At 37.7% G+C, this 17,630-nt stretch overlaps 1 long non-coding RNA gene across 8 annotated transcripts; it reads right to left on the reverse strand.

Moving 5' to 3' along the window:
- Positions 1-462: 462 nt before the first annotated feature.
- LOC104107782 (uncharacterized) lies at positions 463-17,630 on the reverse strand. 8 transcript variants are annotated; one of them, XR_011411851.1, is made up of 8 exons: positions 17,520-17,630; positions 17,186-17,312; positions 13,481-13,628; positions 12,239-12,302; positions 11,333-11,395; positions 8,724-8,790; positions 7,215-7,834; positions 463-1,143 (listed from the first exon to the last, which is right to left on the reverse strand). It is a non-coding gene; the product is annotated as an uncharacterized lncRNA (long non-coding RNA). The 8 variants fall into 8 exon arrangements; XR_011411849.1 differs by lacking the exon at positions 463-1,143 and having other exon boundaries at positions 7,092-7,834; XR_011411854.1 differs by lacking the exon at positions 463-1,143 and having other exon boundaries at positions 7,092-7,834; positions 12,649-13,628.

Genomic DNA, 17,630 nt, shown 5'->3' on the forward strand with positions numbered 1-17,630 from the left:
GTTGAAATCTTCTCTTAATAACCACAAAACGCTCGTTATGTCCTATAATTGTTAAGAATGTTGCTATCTTCTTTTCGACAAATATATGTTTGCTATCTGTGAGCTATCCATTGTGCCTAAAATGTTGACATAACCTAACATATGCATCACGTGACATGCGCATCAATTTTATACATTGTCGATTATTGTCTGACAATAGTTCTAACGTATACTTTTGACCAGATAAAGATGAAGTTAGATCTTTATTTCTTTGATCATACTCCAGTCTAAAACTATTTCTATGCCAATACAAGCACAGCAACAACAATATTTGATCGTCGATATCCATGTCCAACCTGTTTTAACAAAGAGAAAAATATAATAAGCAATAGTAAGCACGAACTGAAATATATTCTATAAGCACAAGAAATTACAGAAGCACAACAAAGTCATTATAAAAGTTTATTATATAGTTATCAAGCATAAACAAATACTGAAAAAGTGTATTTCACGAATAAATTTATTCAAAGCATAATATAGTATCACAAAGTTTCATAATAGATACCAATTGAAAAATAATAAAGAAAATATTGCATAAAATCAACATCTAAAACATATTCCAGCTAATTAATTAGCAAAATTAAAGCATTCCTATTTTTCCCCCATAGCTTTGACCCAACTCTCCAATTTGTCGACCTCTGTCATTTGCATCCATGCGTGTCTATAGCTATCACCTTCGCAAAGTATACTAACAGTTGCACTGTATAACGATTCTTCCCATCCAATTCCCTCTAATTTTACCATACATTCCTCAACATTAGGCGCACTATTTTTTTTAATCAATAGCTCCAAAGCAGTACTCATCTTATCATCAATTTCTACTCGAGACATTGTGGTTTTTCTTTTCTTTCCCGTATTTTTCCTTTCTGTTGAAACTAGAGAATTAATAGAAGTTCCATCATTTTTGTCACCATGTAGATCTTCAACATCATCAAGGGTATCTATATCTACATTAGTAGATAAAGATGAGACACCAGGTCGGGGAATTGAACAACTTGGACTCCAACCATGAATGCCGGTTGCAGTAGAACCCTCAAAAAGTGCAGTACAAAGATCCGGGAAGGGTAGAGGTGAACTCTTCAATGTCTTGGCTTTTGGATGCGCCTATATCCAAATATATAAGATCATACTTCTAATATACACGTCAAACCATTTTCTACAAAGAAAAAAAGAAAACATTAATGGATAATGAACTAACATTTATGTACTCATCCCACTCACTATTAGACATTAGAATGGTATTAGTTGCTGGATCATAAATATTGCCAGTCTTTTTAGTTATCGGCAACCAAGCTTGATACTTTTCTCTTAGATAATCATAGTGATTCTTCATCTGCTTTTGGTTAACTTTAAAACCATGAAAAGTCTCCAGAACTAACTTAACCTTGTTCCATGAATCCGGCTTCAAACTACTTCCAAGTCTTCCGTTTAAAGATACTTCTTGAATACAAGTTTCTAAAAACGTTTTTACCATATCCATATTTCTCCAACTCACTCTTACATTTTTATTAGATTCCATATCTGAAATATAAGATTATAGTGATTAAAAAACATCGACTAATATTAAAAAAAACAGAGACAATCAAGAAAAAAAGTAAAAAGCCAAAAAGATAAGTTGTATATTTCTAAGTAAATAATCTGTATGTAGATTGCAAAGATGTAGAAAATGGTATGATCTTAAACATAAAATAGGAAACAAATGAGAAAGTAAAGAAGCTTTTCTTGAATAAACAAAATAAAGCATGGTTCAATTATAGAACATGTAACATATGACGAATAATTCAAGAGCAATAGCATACAAATATTCATAAAGCAGTGAGATATAAATCTTACAAAAAAGATATGTATACATGACGAATGACATTTTCTCTCAAGGAAGAGATAGATGTACTGCTAGCTGCTATTATGACTTTGCTTTATATGATCATACATAAACTATTTCTTATCTTTCTTTTTTTTTTTGAATGGGATTTTCTTCTGTTTTATAAACTTGAACTTCTACTACAGGATGTGAACTATAAACTTGAACTTCTATTGCAGGATGTGAACTACATGTGAACTAAAAGAGTAAACTTGACCATTGACAACTAGATCATCACAGCTATTTCCAGAAGTTCATACTTAAAAACTTATCTTTTCTAATTTCTTTGGTTAAAAAATTATTCTATGTGTATATATACATACAAAGTTTTGCTTTAGTGAAAAGAATTGAAGCCTAAAAATTCAATACAGACCATATATATGCAAAGATTTCACCACTCCTCATCAAACAAAATTCCAACAAACCCAAACAAAATGAAGCCAAGGCCAAGAAAGAATACTCAAAGTAACACTTTGTCAAACTATCGACAATGTTCTTCTTTGTATTGAAATTAACCCATCCCATCTATACCCGTAATTTTTATCAATACATCCTTTTATTTTAGCCACAAGTCAAACATATTTTAAAAGGGATATTTTTAAACCCTAAACTCGAAACTGAAATTTACCATTAGAAAAGTGGAAACAAGATGGAGAATTTCAAGTAGAATTTTCAAAATCTTACCAAGAAAAAGATTCGGTGGCTGCTTGATCGTTGAAGAGAGAGACGCATGAAGGATGAAAGTTGTTTTGGATTTAGAAGAAATAGTCTGATTTCAAGAGACAGAAAAGGAGCACCGAAAAGAGAGGCGTGTATTTTCTGTATTTTTAGCCTCTGAACGGAATTAAGACTCAATTAAAGGTCTAACCAAAACAGACCCAATCAGACCTATTCATACTTTTTAAAAATAAAAAAATAAATACACTTAATGGGCTGAGATCTGATTGATATAGATTCAGACTCTCATTAAATGCAAACAAATGAGGCCTAAGTTGGCTCAACATCCAAGAGGGACAGAATAGGAATTAAAAGTAAAGTAATTTTGGTAATTATTTGGCTTTCTAGCAGTCAATTCTAAGAGTGTATACCCGGGGGAGAGGGGGTCATCATAAGTACACTATTTTAGCCCCCCACCCCCCCCAAACCCCCAATCTCTACAAAGTAAGTGAGTGAAAATATATATATATATATATATATATATATATATATATATATATATATATATATATATATAGAAAGAGAGAGAGAGAGAGAGAGAGAGAGAGAGAGAGAGAGAGATGATAAGTTATGCGTCTTTTGTTTTGATGATTTGACAAATTTCATGAGAGAATCAGATAAGGAACCCGATATAATTAGTTCTCTTGCTGTAACAACTAGGCCGGTCGTTTTGAGAATTAGAGCCCCGATCCCCTAATATCTGCTTTCTCCATATATGTTTCTGCTTTTGGGACTTACCGGAGTGATTTGTTATGGAATTTAGAGAGTTTTGGGACACTTAGTCCCTAGTTATGAGTTTAAGCCTTAGAGTTTGGACCGTAGTCGAAACTGTGTGAAGACGGATCCAGAATAAAATTCCGTCGACTCTGTTAGTTCCGTCGAGTGATTTTGGGGTTAGGAGTGCGTCCGAAATGTGTTTTTGAGGTCTGTAGTAGATTTAGGCTTGAATTGGTGAAAGTTAGTTTTTCGGCGATTTCGGCCGATAGTGAAAAATTTGATATCGAGCTCGGAATGGAATTCAAAAAGTGGTTGTAGGTTCGTAGTTTTATTTGTGACATGTGTGTAAAATTTAAGGTCGTTCGGACTAGATTTGACGTGTTTCGGCGTCGTTTGTAAAATTTGGAAAATTTTAAATTCTTATGCTTGAATCCGTGCTTAATTCATGATTTTGATGTTGTTCGATGTGGTTTGAAGGCTCGACTAAGTTCGTATGGTGTTTTAGGATTGGTTGTATATTTGGTTGAGGTCCCGAGGGCCTCGGGTGTGTTTCGAAAGCTTAATGGAATGAACTAGGACTTAGAGGAATTTTTGGAGTTGCTGGTTCTGGTGTTTTCGCACCTGCGGTGGGGAGTCCGCAGGTGCGGCCTCGCAGAAGCGAGGCTGGGATTGTAGGTGCGCTTTTAGGTCAGGGAGACAGTGGTCGCAGATGCGACGAGTGAGCCGCAGGAGCGGAGCCGCATCTGCGGAAGGGCAGTCGCAGATGCGGAGGTGAGAAAGACCCAAGGTTCCGCAAAGAAGCGCATCCGCAGGTGCGAACTCATGCGCGCAGGTGCGGACCCAGCCCAAGTAAGAGGACTTCGCACCTACGATGGATTGTCCGCAGGTGCGGTCCTAGGTCCGCATGTGCGGAAATCGCTGGGCAGAAAAGAGGATTTCGAGGGTTTGAAATTTCATAACACAAAATTCGATTTAGAGCTCGGTGGGAGATGATTTCTCGAGGGATTTTGAAGGAGAACTATTGGGTAACTAATTGAAACTCTATTTTGATCATAATACATTAATATATTGTTGTTTTCCTCATTTAATTAAGGAAAATGAGGGTAGAAGTTTGGAAATGGGGGAAAAGGTTCCCCAATCGAAAATCTGAGATTTGAATGGGAATTTGACGTCAGATTTAGATGATTTTTGTTCGAGTGAACTCGTGAGTGAATGTGTGTTCATAATTTATAATTTTTACCCGATTCCGAGACGTGGGTCGGGGAGACTTTTTGGGCGTTTTTCCTAATTTCACGCCTTAGCTTAGAATTAATTAGCTAAATTAGTTACTTGTAGTTATATTTAGATTATGAAATTAAGTTGAATAGATTCGGGCCATTTGGAGTCGGATACTCGTGGCAAGAATGTGATATTGAGGTGATTTGAGCGGTTCGAGGTAAGTGTCTTGCCTAACCTTGTGTTGGGGACTTTTCCCTTAAGATTTTTGATATTAATTGATGTGTGGGCACCGTGTACGTGAGGTGACGAGTACGTACATGGGCTATTATTGCAAAAATCCCGTTTTTCCCTTTCTAATTCATAAAGTGTTTTCCCTTATTAAATTTCACCAATACGTTTAATTGTTTAGCTTAGATTAGGGGAGCATGCTTACGTGTTTTAACTGCCTATTTGACATTCTGTGCGCCATGCTTAGTTAAGTCCCTATTTTCCTTATCTGTGTTCAGTATAAACCGTATAACTCGATGCCATACCTACCGTTTCATCTTGCGTTGCATATTTAAATTGGGACTACTGACGTATTTCGAGAGATCCCCCTGTCTTGCATATTTATTTTGGGATTACGGATGTATTCCGAGAGATCCCCTAGCACTGCATATTTACTTTGGGACTACGGACGTATTCCGGGAGATCCCCCAGCACTGCATATTTATTTTAGGACTACAGACGTATTCCGGGAGATCCCCCAGCACTGCATATTTACTTTGGGACTACGGACATATTCCGGGAGATCCCCCAGCACTGCATATTTACTTTGGGACTACAGACGTATTCCGGGAGATCCCCCAGCACTGCATATTTACTTTGGGATAACGGACATATTCCGAGAGATCCCCCAGCACTGCATAGTTACTTTGGGACTACAGACGTATTTCGGGAGATCCCCCAGCACTGCATATTTACTTTGGGACTACGGACATATTCCGGAAGATCCCCCAGCACTGCATATTTACTTTGGGACTACAGACGTATTCCGGGAGATTCCCTTGTACTGCATATTCATTTAAAACTACGGGACGGTATCCCGGGAGATTTTCTACTGTGTTTACCTTGTTCTGAGCCGAGGGCTCCCTTAACTGTTAACTTTTCAAGGATTTCTTTAACTTTGTTACCGTAAATTTTACTTATATCTTTTACTGTTTTAATTTATTATATTTACTCCGGTAGGGCCTTGACCTGACCTCGTCACTACTCGACCGGGGTTAGACTTGACACTTACTGGGTACCATTGTGGTGTACGCATGCCCTTTCCTGCACATATTTTCGTGTGCAGATCCAGGTGCGAGCTATCAGCCTCGGGGTTAGTGCATGTTGCTGATTTTAGGAGACTTCAAAGTACTACTGCTTGCGTCCGCAGATCTTTGGAGTCCCCTTCTACTCCCTCGCCTAGAGATTTTCTTTATTATCTTCAGACTTTTGTATATAGCTACATAGATTATAGCAGCTTGTGACTTAGTGATATTCTGAGTCTTGGAAAATTATTTTGTATATGTCGAGTGGTACTACTCTTGGCTATTCACAATATGCTGTTTATCTTTAAGATGTTGTGTTTTCTTTATAATTTTCGTAATATTAGGCTTACGTAGTCGTAAAGATTAGGCGCCATCACGACACCTTACGGAGGGTTAGTTTGGGTCGTGACACTTGCGTTCAGAGTAACTAGTCAGATGTCTAGTTCAATTCTCAATGAAATAAAATAAGGGAATAACAGAGGGAACAAATATGGATCAGTTCCCCCTGTTCGTCGCGCAGTCAACTCTACAGCTGTAAAAGCTGATGCACTGTATCGTCTGGCAGGCTACTGCACTGTAGCATCTGGCAGCAGCACAACAACACAGCTCACTACTAGAAACACAGTCTTTTCCCACTGACATATCGGTGGAAAATCCGTGTGAAATTTAAATATTCCCACGACATTCCTAGGGGAGATGCTCGGTGGGAAAAAAGGGCTAGTGGAAAAATAATTTCCAAGGACCGTCGTGGGTAATTCCCATAGAATTTCCCATAAAGCATTTTGGTGGGGTCACATAGTGGAATTTTCCACGACAATACTGATAAGAGTAAGAAAATATAATAATTTAATTTTTTTAAATTTCCCACCAACTCTGTGGGAAGTATTAAAATTAATTTAACAATTTTTTAATTACCCATGGCAGTAGTGGGAAGTATGCATAATCGGAAAATAAATATATGAACATTCCCAGGAGAATCAGTGGGAAATATTAAAATTCCGGGAAAAAGGAACAAAACTTTCCACAGCATCAGTGGAAAATCCGTGGGAAATCTGAAAAATATTTTGAAGGCCAATTCTCTTTTTAGAACTACACCACTTGCCAAACTGAATGTACAACCAACGATACAAGACTAAATACAATTAAGCATTCAAATACCAAACTCAACATTCAATCCAAGTCATTTCATAAAAAACATCTAATTCAATCCATTTCATAAACAATATCCAACTAAACAGAGTAGAACAAAAACTCAAAAACCCAACATTCAATATTCAACATCCAAAGTACCATCCAAGATAAATTAATACAAGAAACTACTCCTTAATTATCATCAGATGATGCCGGAGAACGGGGCAGAGGAAATGTACCAGATGCTAAGAGAGAGTTTATGCGAGACTTGAGGCTTTCAACATCACTAGTGACAAGTCTTAATGCCTCGTCATTTCGCCTCATTTCTTCCTCCATTTGCCTTTCCTCTTCCTCTCTTCGCCTATCTTCTTCCTCCCTCCGCTTCGCCTCTTCCTCCCTTGCATCCCTTTCTTGCATATATAACTCAGTAATGTTCGCCACCTTCCTATTCAATTGCTCAAACTCATTCACATCAACAGAGCAATGTGAGGAAGAATAAGAACCACACAATCTAGAAGTACGACTGTCACGACCCAAAATCTAACCATTGTCGTGATGGCGCCATCGTGTTACAAGGCAAGCATATTTCCCAAAATATTACTACTAAATCGATTATAAGAATTTAATAAAATATTTGAATTTTTTTTTCATAAACTAAATTAACTCTAAATATAATTATACAAAATACGGAAACGAGCCCCAAACATCGGGGTGTCACTAAGTCATGAGCGTCTAAATCTATGAACTAAGAAATAAAACTGTCTAACTGTCAATACAGTCCAAAAGAAGAAATGATAAAAGGAGTAACAAGGTTTTCCGGACGATAGCAGCTACCTTGCAGTCTCTAACTCACCTGGATCTGTACATAAAGTGCAGGGTGTAGCATGAGTACAACCGACTCAGTAGTAACATAAATAACTAAGAAACTGAGCAGTAGTGACGAGCTAAGATGAATAATCCAATTATTATTTCCAGAATTAAGTACAAATAGGAGTAGACAGGTAATTTTATAAATCAGTAAGACTACAAGAAAAATTAAGAGGTAAATGCAGCAACAACAAAAGTAAATGCAACCTCACAGCAATGTCACTCCATCACTCAGCACTCGCACTCAGCACTCAACGCTCAACACTCTGCGCTCACTGGGGGTGTGTACAGACTCCGGAGGGGCTCCCAAAGCCCAAGCGCTAAGCATGAACAACTCACGTGCCATCATATCAATACCAGGATCTGCACGGTCAACTCGCGTGCTACGCGGACAACTCACGCGCTATGGTATCAATACCTAGACCCGCACGATCAACTCACGTGCTACGCGGACAACTCACGCGCTATGGTATTAATATCCTCACAACCAGGCCCTCGGCCTCACTCAATCATGTACCTCACTAGCCTCACCATCATCAACAAATAAAGGAACACAGCCCAAATCAAGTATCACAACATATTAACAAATAATAGAGACTGAGGTAAACATCTACAATAATTTTTATGACTGAGTACAAATAATGTGAGCATGAATTAAGCCTAAGCATGATCTCTAACATGAAGGCAGACAAGTTCAACAACAAGTAATTACGTAAACACATATGGTGGCCATGAGGCCTCACGGGACGGACCAAGTCTCAATCCCTCGAAGTATACACCCGCACGCCCGTCACCTAGCATGGGTATCACCTCCAAACAGTCACACGATATCAAATTCTCCGGGTTTATACCTCAAAGCGAGAGTTAAAACTGTTACTTACCTTAACAGCGTAAAATCCTACTCCGAGATGCCCTCGTCTCCGGACTCGGTCTGCAAAAGTTCCGAATCTAACAAAAAATCAGAATACTACAATCAATAGAGTCTAAAGAATCGAATTCCATAATAAAAACTACCTAAATATGCCAAAACTCCGAAATCGGCCAAAACCCGCCCCCCAGGCCCACATCTCGAAATCAGTCAAAAATGACAGAATAATAAACCTCGTTCTCTTCCAAGTCTAACCATATAAAATTCATCAAAATCGGACTCCGTTTGGTCCCTCAAATCCTCACTTAAACTCTCCAAAACTCAAACTCTAACTCCCTCAATTTCACTTTGAAATCATCAATCAAATCCCAAAAACGAAGATGGATTCATGAAATATAACTAAAACTGAGTAGAGAACACTTACCCCAATCCTTATGGTGGAAATCGCCCCCAGAATCGGCCAAATCTGAGCTTCCCAACTCAAAATATGACTGAATTAACAAACACTCATTTTATATATTTTTTTACCAGCTATTCTGCCTCGTTTCTCGTACCAAAAGATCCCGAAATTCGCTTTTTATGACTCCAATAGATTCCTTGTGAAATTTTAATCTAGTTAGGCTTTTGAATCACTCAATTTGACCTTATAATGAAGGTGATATATAGGTTTTAATATTTGCAAATCGTGCAGATTTTTAAATACGCCATTAGTGGCAATGTCGTAATTAATCTGAAAAATCTAGCAACCTAATTCTTAGTAAAATGACCATAAAATCCTCATACAATATCCAAATTCGACGATTCTTTTTTCTACGGGTCCGTAATTACAATACAGATCTAATGATTCAATCAAAAAAGAAATCGTAGCTCATTTATTCAATATGATATCATTTATGCTTGAAGAAACGGCGTCCAAACATAAGAAAAACAAGCGCAACACAACCCAAACCTATCCGAAACTCACCCGAGGCCCTCGGAACCTCAACCAATAATTTCAAAACGTCATATATCACTACCCGAACTTAGTCGAACCTTCGGAACACCCAAAACAACACCAAAACACCAAATCAACCTCAGATTCAAGAGTAAGAATTTCTAAACTTCCAACTTTCGCCAATTCAAGCCTAATTCTACCACGAACCTCCAAATTATATTGTGGACACACTCCTAAGTCTAAAATCACCTAACGAAGCTAATTGAATCATAAAAATCCAAATCCGAATTCGTTAACTCATAAGTCAACTTCCGGTTGACTTTTCTAACTTAGACTTTTCTAACTTAGCTTTCTAACTAAGAGACTAACTGTTCATTTCACTCCAAAACTACTCCGAACCCAAACCTACCAACTCGATACAACTCAACACAGCTGAACAACACATAAATAAGCATAGATGGGGCAAATTGGGCTATAACTCTCAGAACGAACGACCAGGTCGTTACACCCTCCCTCTCTTAAACAAACGTTCGTCCTCGAACGAGGCAAGAGTTGTTCTCAAAACCATCAAACCACCGCATAACCTTACCTTCCACATACCCGGGGGTGATCCCATGCCACCCCTATCCAATGTAGGTCCGATAGCACAACATAAGTGAAATTTCTCAATTCAACCAAACCCACCAGCCTTGGAATCAATTTTTTTTACTCATCTGAAATTTCTTATAAAAAAAATTTGAATCCTGCAACCTACACACTGAAGAACTCATTACCTCATACACACCCAAAGAACTAATCATACCCATTACCTTACCAATCCAACCTACTACCGAGATGTCTTATCTATCCGAGTCCCTTCTGAATTACCTTCAAATTGATACTTCGCCCCGCCATAACACTACAATCCTCAACCCAGGCTCACCACACGAGACCCAAGCATAAAACCGCATCGCCCTAAGGCTCATAGGCCGCTGAATACTCTCTTAAATATTCCCAAAAGTACCACAAGCACGCGCTCACACAATCTACACCTCAGTGCTCAAGCTATAGTCAAAACCCGGCCTCATGTCCTCCAGACTGGCCCGACATCAACACACAGAAATCACATCTCGCACCTCATCCAAGGAATCACAAGCCGTCGATACACAACTGATACCGAGCGCCCATGTGCGCATACGAATGCGTGTAAGGAATTCAAAGAGTTACACTTCAAGCTGAATCAATACCGCACGAAAAGAATTCAAGAATGTGAAGTTTTCCTAAAGGTTCTGCAGCCTCTCGAAGATAAGTACAAACGTCTCTGTACCGATCCGCAAGACTCTACTAAACTCGCTCATGACTCGTGAGACCTATGTAACCTAGGCTCTGATACCAACTTGTCACGATCCAAAATCTAACCATGGTCGTGATGGCGCCTATCGTGTTACAAGGCAAGCCTATTTCCCAAAATATTACTACTAAATCGATTATAAGAATTTAATAAAATATTTGAATTTTTTTTTCATAAACTAAATCAACTCTAAATATAATTATAGAAAATACAGAAATGAGCCCCAAATATCGGGGTGTCACTAAGTCATGAGCGTCTAAATCTATGAACTAAGAAATAAAACTGTCTAACTGTCAATGTAGTCCAAAAGAAGAAATGATAAAAGGAGTAACAAGGTCCTGCGGACGCTAGCAGCTACCTTGCAGTCTCCAACGATAGTCGGCCTGAACTCAATGATCGCCGCGCTCTAACTCACCTGGATCTGCACATAAAGTGCAGGGTGTAGCATGAGTACAACCGACTAAGTAGTAACATAAATAACTAATGAACTGAGCAGTAGTGACGAGCTAAGCAGAATAATCCAATTATTATTTCCACAATTAAGTACAAACAGGAGTAGACAGGTAATTTCATAAATCAGTAAGACTAAAAGAAAAATTAACAGTTAAATGCAGCAACAGCAAAAGTAAATGCAACCTCACAGCAATGTCACTCCATCACTCAGTACTCGCACTCAGCACTCAACGCTCAACACTCTGCGCTCACTGGGGGGGGAGGGGGGTGTACAGACTCCGGAGGGGCTCCCAAAGCCCAAGCGCTAAGCACGGATAACTCACGTGCCATCATATCAATACCAGGATCTGCACGGTCAACTCACGTGCTACGCGGACAACTCACGCGCTATGGTATTAATATCCTCACAACCAGGCCCTCGGCCTCACTCAATCATGTACCTCACTAGCCTCAGCCTCACCATCATCAACAAATAAGGGAACACAACCCACATCAAGTATCACAGCATATTAGCAAATAATAGAGACTGAGGTAAATATGTACAATAATTTCTATGACTAAGTACAAATAATGTGAGCATGAATAAAGCCAAAGCATGATCTCTAACATGAAGGCAGACAAGTTCAACAACAAGTAACTACGTAAACACAGATGATGGCCATGAGGCCTCATGGGACGGACCAAGTCTCAATCCCTCGAGGTATACACCCACACGCATGTCACATAGCGTGGTTATCACCTCTAAACAGTCACACGATATCAAATTCTCTGGGTTTATACCCTCAAAGGCAGAGTTAAAACTGTTACTTACCTTAGCGTAAAATTCTATTCCGGGATGCCCTCGTCTCTGAACTCGGTCTCTAAAAGCTCCGAATCTAACCAAAAATCAGAATACTACTATCAACATAGTCTAAAAATCAAATTCCACAATAAAAACTACATAAATATGCCAAAAATCCGAAATTGGCCAAAACCCGGCCCCCGGGCCCACGTCTCAAAATTAGTAAAAAAAAATGGCAGAATAATAAACCTCGTCCTCTCCCGAGTCTAACCATATAAAATTCATCAAAATCGGACTCCGTTTGGTCCCTCAAATTCTCACTTAAACTCTCCAAAACTCAAACCCTAACTCCCTCAATTTCACTTTGAAATCATCAATCAAATCCCAAAAATGAAGATGGATTCATGAAATATAACTAAAACTGAGTAGAGAACACTTACCCCAATCCTTATGGTGGAAATCGCCCCCAAAATCGGCCAAATCTGAGCTTCCCAACTCAAAATATGACTGAATGAACAAACACTCATTTTATATATTTTTTTTACCAGCTATTCTGCCTCGTTTCTCGTACCAAAAGATCCCGAAATTCGCTTTTTATGACTCCAATGGATTTCTTGTGAAATTGTAGTCAAATTAGGTTTCTGAATCACTCAATTTGACCTTATAATGAAGGTCCATAAAATCTGGCAACCTAATTCTTAGTAAAATGACCATAAAATCCTCATACGATGTCCAAATTCGACGATTCTTTTTGCTACGTGTCCGAAATTACGATACGGATCTAATACTTCAATCAAAAAAGAAATCGGAGCTCATGTGTTCAATATGATATCATTTATGCTTGAAGAAACGGCGTCGAAACATAAGAAAAACGAGCGCAACACAACCCAAACCTATCCGAAACTCACTCGAGGCCCTCGGGACCTCAACCAATAATTCCAACAAGTCATATATCACTACCCGAACTTAGTCGAACCTTCGGAACACCCAAAACAACACCAAAACACCAACTCAACCTCAGATTCAAGCCTAAGAACTTCTAAACTTCCAACTTTCGCCAATTCAAGCCTAATTCTACTACGGACCTCCAACTTACATTCCGGACACACTCTTAAGTCTAAAATCACCCAACGAAACTAATCGAATCATAAAAATCCAAATCCGAATTCGTTTACTCATAAGTCAACTTCAGGTTGACTTTTCTAACTTAGCTTACTAACTAAGAGACTAAGTGTTCATTTCACTCCAAAACTACTCCGAAATCAAACCTACCAAGGCCGTAAACTCTCCCCTTATGCATGCCACCAGCTGCCTTAATCCATATGTCCATGAGCTCCTTTTGGGTTGGTTGGATTGGCCTACCTTGATCATCAATCGGCTGACTTTGAATAAACTCCTCCAAGATTTGTTTGAAATTATTCTGTAAAAATATTACAATTATTATAAAAGTAAATTTTATTAAAGAAAATTATGCAAGTAAGTATCTTTATTTCACAAACTTTAAAGTAAACATGAGAATAAGTGTTGTGATGTATTTAAATAAGTAGGCAACATTTAATGCACAAAACAACTTTCGCCTTTTGTTTTCCCATGTATTTTTCTTTTTCTTCATAATACACTCATTCCCATGTATGGCCTAATTAAGCACACAAAATTAACACTTCAAGAAGCTTCACGAAAATAGTTCAGCACAGATTTCCCTATTTTAGAAGAAAGGCCCAGTGATATAACTATGAAATGAGTATTATTCTCCAAGAAATAGACCAAAGACCTGTAGAAAATAGACCAGTAAAGATAACAAGGAAGAGATGAGAAACCTTATACATAATCAAACACTAGCAGAACAGAACATATCATAAGTTATGGTCAGTAAAGTGGCTAACAGAATCACTGAACTTAATGTATATCAGATATTTAGTCCAAGTGCGAACTTAATGTATATCAGATATTTGTCTAAACCCCTTTCTATAAAGATGAACTTTAACATTCTTCGATATCAATAACTTTATACAATTGTACTTAGCACACGGACATCTAATCATTCCTTCATTACGGAATTCAGGAATTGTTTTTGCATAAGCAATAAATCCTTTAACACCTTCTACAAATTCTTCCTTCAATCCCTCACGATTAAGATGATTTCTACCGTACAGCCATCTACGAACTCGTTCCATCTATTACACAATAACAAAGATAAAATATTAAATAAAGAAGTACATAATTTATTTTATTCAATATATACTAATCAGTACTGTATTACATTTTTTACTTCCAGTCCATCTCGGCACTTATAGTTAATAATGAACCATTCTATTCCTTTGGGCATTTAGCTTATTCTTTATCACTGAAAAACATTAAATTCTTCTTGTCTGTTTCCCTAACAGATAAAAAGATGCTAAATTCACAGCTATGCATAAATGAACTGAACCTGCCCAAGGTAACAGAAAAATAAACAGAATTGTAAGTACTCAAATACAGAATAGAATGTTAATCTTGTTTATCCGGAAAATCGAATATAGTTGAATTTATTAGTAGTTCTAGGGATATGTGATATAGCTTGATATAAATTGTACTAGAAATGAAAATGTTTAGATTCTTGGCTATAAAAACGGGATATGAATTATTGAATGAGGAGCTGAAGAGATTTATTCTTGAATAGGAGAAGTTGTCTTTTCTTCCACCTGCCCTGTGCTTCTAGGGATTCCCCTTTTATAGCAAAGGGATCTTACTTTATTTACAATAAAAAATATACAGTGGAAAACCCATGATAAATTGTCTCTTCCTCGATTCCCGTCAAGATTCTCTCCCCTAGTGCGGTTGCAACGGCTCTTGTCTGCGAACTCGATACTGGCTCAAGCTCGTTATTGGGTCGAGCCCTCGGCCTTGGTTCGAGTTCGACATTTGGGGTGAGTGTCAATCAGTCTGTGCGTCTTCGACTACCTTCACGTTGCCTTGCGGTTCGATTTGGTCACGGGCTCGATAATGATACCGAGTCGACTCCTCGATCGGTCTTGGAGTTCGAAACTTGTTTGTACTACCTTCGGAACTCATCTCGGAGTCTCGCTTCGGTCGCTTACCACTCGAACTCGATCAATCGTACGAGGGCCAAAATCTATTTCGACCGTATACAAATCTGTTTCCTTTTTCTTTAACTTTGTCAGATTAAATTCTCTTCCCCCACCCCCATCCCTCTTTGAGATATAAAAATTGACATTTGGTTGAACTGATCTTTTCTGTATTCATACTATAGAATAGAGTTTAAATCCATTTCCAAACAACTACTAAAAATAGATTTCAGTTGGATATATCATTAATCAGACCTAGAAAAGTAAAAAAGTAAAACTCAGGGAGATACAATCATTTTATCAGCATAGTAACTAATTTGAGGATATGGCAGATCTGTCTTTCTTCAGTTGTATGTGACTATTTAGCAGAAGTCTAGTTAAGATATTGGTGATAACTGTTCTCACTATATTTGGCCACTTACATTTGGAAGGAGCTTAAATCTTCCACTTTTTTCTTCTTCCCATCTCTGTCATTAGACTCGCTCTTCTTCTTTTCATTCGTAAGACCATGATAAGTGAAAAAGTAAAAGCTAGGAAGATAGAATTGATTTATTTGCAGAGTAATTATTCCGAGTATATGGCAGGTCTACTTTTCCAGTTTTATGTGACTACTTAGCAGGAGTATAGTTAAGAAATTGGTGAGGACTTCTCTCCCTATATATTCCCAATTACATCTGGAAAGAACTTAATCATCTTCGTTATTCTTCTTCCCATCTCTGCCATTAGATTCGCTCTTTATGCATCTTTTAGGCACTTTAAAACAATGTTACCAATAATCTCATGTTAGAACCATAATAACTCAGTTTTTAGCTGAACATATCTAAAGCAGCAAATAAATTTACAGAAAAGATGCTTAAATATGTAGTGAATAACTTAGGGAACGCTTCTCCTTTTAATGGGCTCTACGTTGTAGTGATTCAGATTAATTGGGCTATTAAGTTCCGGATATCGGATGGTTAAACTAAAAAAAAAGTTATATCTTGAGACTTGAGAGGAGTTCCCTTCACATTTCTGAAAAAGACATAAACAAAAGTGGAAAGCAGCAAATAGTCTGACACACATGAAGGAAGCAAACAAATCCAATTGATCACTGCCAACTGCTTATATTCTTGAGAATTCTCCATATTACTAATAAAAGTTATACGCAAAAGGATCTGATTCAATTAAGATGTATTCCTTTGGTTGATTGGAGCAGAAAAAGTTTGGCAAATGTAAATCTCATAAAAAGAAGGCTGAGCAGGCCATGCTTTTTAAAGTAGAAGGAGACTAGAAGGGCTGAGCAACTTTTCACCCTTGCAAATCTCACTTTTCCTAAGAATTCGTATCCTATATCTAGTCAGTGATATCTAGAAAGAACTCGACTCCTCTTCTTTCTTCTTCCTAATTCCACCATAGATTTGCTTTCTACAGCATTATTAGACAAAAATCTGAACTTTTACTCCATGATAGAACTTTTACCCTCAACTTTGCACAAAATCATTAATCTATCCATCTATTTACTCTACAGAAACCACTGACCTTTGCTCCATAGCACCTTTCACCTTAAATTACTACCAACAAGACAAATTTACACATTATTAAACAAAAATCTACCAAGCTAACCCATTTTACTGAGAGTGCATCTGATCTAACTAAAGAAAACCAAACAAAAATTCACAATTTACATTTAAAAAATCATCTTTTTCACAAACAATCAACTTAATCCACAATGCCAAATCACCCATCACTTAATTCACACACACACACAAGACACAAATCTCAAAACCCCGCATACTCTAACAACAGAGATCTATTTCATAAATAAAAAAGTAAAGACTTACAGTACAACATACGTTTTCAACAATATTAGATGTCAAGCTAAATATATCAATAACTACTCAGGTTATAACATGTTAACTGAGAACTTACTCACCTATTTATAGATAGGAGATATGAAGTATATCACTCTGAATGATGGTTGAAAACTTTGCCCTGACTGGTGTAACACAGCAGTGTTGGATCCTTAAGACTGTAAGCCCTTCTAGGTAGGTTGATGTCTTCTGTTATAATGAGTAAAGTTCAGTAAAGTATATATCGAGATTTGAAACGGTATAAAATCAAGAGAACAACATTAATTTTTTAAACCTAGGGTCTGAAACAGTATAAAATTCCTAAAATTCGAAGTGTTTTGGGGGAAATCAAAAACGAAAAAAGGAGATCGGGTGATTGAGTGAGAGGGAGGGAGGGAGAGAGAGAGAGCGACTTACCTGGGAATAGAGTAAAAACTCGTGGTCTGTGCGTGGAGTGAGAGAGACATAGGGGAAAAATACTAAAAGACTAAGAGAAAACTTGTAAAACGTTAATAATAATAAGTTTCC

The sequence above is a fragment of the Nicotiana tomentosiformis genome, chromosome 11 (genome assembly GCF_000390325.3).
Source record: "Nicotiana tomentosiformis chromosome 11, ASM39032v3, whole genome shotgun sequence".
In the NCBI taxonomy this organism is placed as follows: domain Eukaryota; kingdom Viridiplantae; phylum Streptophyta; class Magnoliopsida; order Solanales; family Solanaceae; genus Nicotiana; species Nicotiana tomentosiformis.